This window comes from Xenopus laevis, chromosome 3L (assembly GCF_017654675.1).
Source record: "Xenopus laevis strain J_2021 chromosome 3L, Xenopus_laevis_v10.1, whole genome shotgun sequence".
Lineage (NCBI taxonomy): Eukaryota > Metazoa > Chordata > Amphibia > Anura > Pipidae > Xenopus > Xenopus laevis.
This window is the reverse complement of record NC_054375.1, coordinates 107,999,036-108,005,117: the sequence shown is the minus strand read 5'-3', so window position 1 is coordinate 108,005,117 and position 6,082 is coordinate 107,999,036. Positions and strand designations below refer to the sequence as shown.

The window sequence follows — 6,082 nt, the reverse complement described above, 5'->3', positions numbered from 1 at the left end:
AAAACGATGCTTGAGGCATGTGTCTGGGAGAGCAAAGGAGGGGCCATGTAAGGCAATAAAAAGTTTCCTGGAATCTGCAACAAAGTCATAGTTTTACTATGAAATGAGCAACCAAATCTGGACAATACTTCAGCAGACGGTAATGCATTTGAATGATATATATGAACTTTATCCAATCTGATGTATGATAATATGCACATGCAGTCAATAGGAATTTGTAGTTTAGATATATAAAAACATATTCATTCTTAATAGCTGGGCATTATACTTATTTTCTGGGAGTGTAGGACTGGCCAGAGCAGGGATGACTTTGATGTAGTTGGCCAGTTTGAATATATTGCAATATATGTACAAAAATGCCTATTATGTTTTAAAGGGTGCCTTTATTGATAATGGGTGAGTATAGAAGACCTCATGTCTTTTAATGCATTTTGTTGGTCACACCCTCAGTGGAAAACTCACAGTACCCAACCAAGAGAAGCTGGAATTACTGCCAACCTTGATGTCTATGTAGTTCTGGGGTTCCACTAATGTGTTGGGTCAATATGCGCTATGGACATGCGCCAAGTGCATTGCACAGTAATGCTATTTTAAATGGCATGCCCTAGAAGTGGTGAAATTGTAACTCAAATCATGTGGATCTTGCATCCATCACAACTTGTTGTGCATTACCAAATATATGCTACTTTTGCATCTCTATTGGTCCAACCCAGCATAATTGTGCTGGATGCAACTTAGTGTGCAGCCATATTGACACTAGAATTCTGGGGGAAAAAACACTGCATTGTCGGGGGGGGGGGGGAATGACAATTCGCATCCAGAAAGTGCAATATAGTTGCAATATTTTGCACCCCTTGTAATTTTCAAGCCCTACTATTGCAACCTCTTGCAGACTCAGCAAAAAGAAGATCATTTAAAGTGATAGTGTCAACATCTTCTCAGGTATAAATCATGTCAGTGTTGGGTTGCAGCAAAAGTACTTGATGATAAAAGATTAGTCTGTGTCATTCATTGTTCCTCCTCCCATCGAATGCCATGATGGTAGTTGATTAAGACAAGCACACTAGCACATTGCACAAGTTAGATGAAATGCATGCAAATGATCAATGCTGTTCACTATCAGTACCATTGAGCTGGTACCTTGGGCACTTTATGTGCATGTCTCACACAGGGGAATGTAAAAAATCAATATGGCAGCCTTGCAGAGTATAGTAAAGTGTTATAAAGTTATTCCTTTAATGCAATATAGCAGATCATGGTGTGATCGTCTTTTTAATGGAACTGAGGGAGGGACACTCCATGCCTCTGAGGAAGCTGATTTGGGGCTATAAAAAATTTCTTTTGAACATACTACACCATATTTTTGTTCTGTTGTATGTTTTCTCTGTTGCCTTAGGCGCTGATTCGCTTTTATACCTGTGAGATTTTTTGTGTACAGCTGAGAGACTGGAAAAGGATCGTCAAAGGTTAACTAATCTAAAGGACTATCTTTTCTTATTGTTTTATATATTTTTGAATATAGCACAGCAGGTTGGGGGCACTAATTGTAGTGTATGCAGACTTTTATTACTAAAAAAGAAATATACAGGTATGGGATAGGTTCTCCATCAACCCGTTATACAGAAGGCTCTGAATTACGGAAAGGCCATCTCCCATAGACTCAATTTTATCCAAATCATCTAAATTTTAAAAAATGATTTCCTTTTTCTCTGTAATATTAAAACAGTAAATTGTACAAGATCCAAACTAAGATATAATTAATGCTTATTGGAAGCAAACCCAGCCTATTAGGTTTATTTAATGTTTACATGATTTTCCAGTAGACTTAAGGTATGAAGATCCAAATTACAGAAAGATCCGTTATCTAGAAAGCCCTAGGTCCCAAATATTTTGGTTAACAGTTCCCATACCTATACTGACAAAATATGGATATGGCATACAATTCAGATGTAGGGACCCGTGGAGTTAATGTGCCCCTATGGCTTTAAATCCCTACCCTTCCTGATCTCCCTAGTTGCTGGTCAGATGCCCATGTAGCTAGTTGTAATTCATATAGTTGTATTATTGTAATCACATCCTGTCACACTTTGGTATTGTGAGTCTGAAGGGGTGGATCTTCCTCTTTGACTTCTGGTTGCTGACCCAGCCGGATGTTTCCAGAGAGCCTGGCTACAACAAGGCCCAGAAAAGCCAGTTTGTCCTAGAGGGACAGCAGCTCCTGCATCAAGGAGGTGTAGCAGGGAGTAGCAGCTGAAGATGGCACCCATGAACTCTGCTGGACAGAATCTGCACGGAGGGGTAAGTAAAGAGTTAGGGTCATTTGCCCAGGGTAGCAGCTAGGTTGGTGGGGAGGGGGGTCTATGTAGGGTAGGGTGGTAGGTTTTTTTTTTTATTAAAGGTTTGTTTCTCCTTTAAGTGATAGAGTCCAATGTAACCCATGCTCTAGTATACTAGCTGGATCTTAACCCCGTTGGCCTGGATAGTCCAAAAATGTGTTAAACATGCAAATATAGCTTAATCTTTCTTATCTGAGTTATGGCAAAGGTTCATCTGCCATTAAAGACTCAAAGCCTAATACAGGTATGGGACCTGTTATCCAGAATGCTCGGGACCTGGTGTTTTCTGAATAATGGATTTTTCCATAATTTGTGTCTTCATGCCTTAAAGGACCAGTAACATCAAAAAAAAATTTAAAAAAAAATTCATTAGAATACAACGAAAAAAAACACCAAGACAAATTAAAATTTCAAAATTGCATTTTATTAAGAAATAACTTACCGAAACTCCACTTCCTGTCCTCTTCAGAAACGGCGATATGGCGACCATCCATAGTGCGGTGCTGGATTTGTCCTCCCTGGCTAGCTCCCATAGTATACTGACAGCAGGAAGACGGTGCTGGAAAGCGGACGGCTGGATGAAAAGCTGAAGTGCCCGGTGTGTTCCCGGAACATCCTTGTGCAGCGCGCCTCTGGGGAGATCTAGCCTCCTGCTAACCCGGCCCTGCAGCAGCAGGCGATTCTTAGCGAGAGTGCCCCAGGCGGGTGGCAGGGCACACAGACATCGCATGCATCGCCGATTGTCTCTTCATCCCCTCTGGGCGCATCTATCAGCGCAGGAGAGTTACATCGCTCAGATACAAGAAGCGTGTGCGGCTGGTGCCGGTGTCTGTGTGAGGCACAAGAGTGATCGCATACCGACAGCCACACACTTTTTTCACAGGCAGCAGCAACAGTAGCACTCGGCCATTGTCATGCACGGATTGTACTCTGCATCACGCCGCTGCTCGGAAGCCTCCTTAGTCCCGCTCTGGAGAGAGGCTGCTGGGATTGTACCGATTCCCCCTTTTGGTTCCACTCAAATCCCTCATCACCGGGGCTCCTTTCCTCCTCCTCAGGTTTATCAGCATGCTTAGTGAGAGTGCCACAGGCGGGGGCCCCTGGGTGCTTCACGTGCAGGCGGCAGTTGTGGCAGTGACCGGGAGCTGAAGCCGGAGTGATGGAGGCGAAAGGAGAGGACAGGGGAGTGCTGCTGCTGCCTGTATCCAAGTCCTGGTCCCCGACTTGGATACATGCCTTCTTCTGGGCCTGGTGTACTCAGTCCCCCTGAGCACAACCAGCTGGATCAGCATCCAGAGACGATAGAGGAAGAGGCCACTCCTTACACACACTATAGTGCAGTGTAGCAGGAAGCTGTCATACCTCTCCTAGCAGATCACTCTAAAAAAAAGGTGGGGACCTTAAAGCTGCAGGGCAGATTAACCCATAGGGGCCCCTACATTCACCCGGGGGAAAAACCCATTTTGTCCCGACAATGGTTTAAATATCCCCAAACACATATCAAATTTACAGTACCATCACATCCACTTCTGGTATCCTCCCTGAGGCATACCTGGTAACAATGGTCAATGCAAAGGAAAAACAGCATACACAATACTATTTCAACATTTCAAATGCAAAATGAAGCAGTTGCAGTTACTCAAACGTTATTACAACTGTACTGAGTGCCTGTACAATTCCATTCCAGCTCTTCACTTTCTCGCATACTAGGTTCCATCTTCCTGGCCTCACCGCTGTGAACCACTTTGAGTCCTAGTATCCACTCCTCCAGCTCCACCAGTACCTCCAATCTTCGGATCCAATACCAAGAGCACTTTAACATGGATCTATCCACTCCAGGACATCCGAATCTGGCCATCCATCCCACTGGCATCCTCCATCTTGGATATGTACATGGTATCACATGGCTGAAGATCTCTTGCACCCGCAGCAGAGGGGTAACACGCAGATAAATCAGCAGCGACAACAATTGTCCAGGAGCCTCCTGCTCCAATTGCTCCACTCTTCTTGCGCAGGAACATCTTTGGCACCAGAAAAATCTCATCCACCACAAGATATGCGGCACCTCAGGCCTACGTGAAATTCGAGGCGAACCTCCAAGCCTGAACCCACCGCCAAATACTTCCATCCAAAAGTTCATGAAAAATATGTGCTATTGTCTATCAGGTCCAGTAGCCTGTCACAAAAATTTAAAGCAACAGTAGCTCCGCCTTTAAGAGATCACGCCCCACGTTGGGCGCCATATGTAACATCTATTTGGGCCATACGGGGTTAATTCACCTGCTAGTGGAATAGAGCATGGGTTACACGTGACTCTAACACTTTAGGCTAGGGCCTTCGCTATATGGAAGATTAAAGGTATGGTGTAGTGTAACTACAACTCCCACAGGCTACTGTGCAATAACAAGAGACTTGGGTGCCAGGAGGTTCTTAATAAAACAGGAACAAGGTTTATTAAACTATGCACGAGGCAAGTGACATCAGGTTTCTACTCACGCAGGAGTTGAGGCAACAGCATATAGAGAGTTCACACAGATCTGCAGGCAGACTCACCTAGAGCAGACACAGGCTGACACTCCCTGGGGACAGACTTGGCAGGTATCCCACTTCACCTCTGCGACATATTCCAGTAGTAGTCTCTGTATCAACCTCAGGGCAATCACTCTCTCCTGATTCCCTCTCCACTGGGATCCCTATACTACAGGCAATATGGCCTGGGAGAGATACCTCCAATCTATCACTCCTATGTTGGAGCTCAGAACTGCTCTTTCTCTCCAACCTCTCTGCCTTTCTCTCCTTGAGAGACTATGACAAGTCTGCCCTAGTGTAACTATTCCTCATTCATGGGGTTTCCTGGTCCCCGACCTGGACACATGACTTCTTCTGGGCCTGGTGTACCCAGCCCCTCTGAGCACACCCAGCTGGATCAGCATCCAGAGGCGAAAGAGGAAGAGGCCACTCCTTACACACACTATAGTGCAGTGTAGCAGGAAGCTGTCACACCTCTCCAGGCAGAAAAAGGTGGGGGCCTTAAAGCTGCAGGGCAGATTAACCCGTAGGGGCCCCTACACTTCCAATATGGATTAATTATATTTTAGTTTGGATCAAGTACAAGCTACTGTTTTATTATTACAGAGAAAAAGGAAATCATTTTAAAAATTGGCATTATTTGGATAAAATGGAGTCTATGGGAGATTCCGTATTTCTGAGCTTTCTGGATATTGGGTTTATGGATAAGGGATATCACAAAAAGAATTTTCAGCGTTGCTTATTAGGATTCAAAAGATAATTTCTCTTCCTATGGGTCCTGCGGTACACTGTTACTTCATTTTTTATTTATTAATTTGTTTAATTCTTTAAATACGTTTAAAGCCGGTTTTGAGCTCACCCTCCAAGTTTGCTGGTCCGGGTGCACAAAGCCCCAGACCCCTCGTAAAATCACCAGATTCAGCTTCCAAGATATATAAGGCTATATGGTCTTACCCGGACTTCGTTGTGACCCAGGTGCAGCCACCCTGAGTCTGTCGCTAAGGGAAACGAGATACTGCACACACCAAAATCCTGGACAGCGCACTCTTCGGATCACATCATTGATGTGATCCGAAGAGTGCGCTGTCCAGGATTTTGGTTTATAAATAAGGGTTCCTATACCTGTATTACAGTGCCACACTGTTTTTGGAAAGGCTGCAGACTTCCTGAATAAATCACATTTCAATGAATAAAGGTAACCACCGGTTGTTTTGAAA

The 6,082-nt window shown here is 44.3% G+C and overlaps 1 protein-coding gene across 1 annotated transcript in view; it reads left to right on the top strand.

Moving 5' to 3' along the window:
* Nucleotides 1-99: 99 nt before the first annotated feature.
* Nucleotides 100-6,082, top strand: part of cyp19a1.L (cytochrome P450 family 19 subfamily A member 1 L homeolog) — a 53,020-nt gene continuing 47,037 nt past the window's right edge. The window contains exon 1 of the mRNA XM_041584855.1: nt 100-139. The gene's annotated coding sequence lies outside the window, so the exon portion shown is untranslated. The remainder of the gene's footprint in view (nt 140-6,082) is intronic.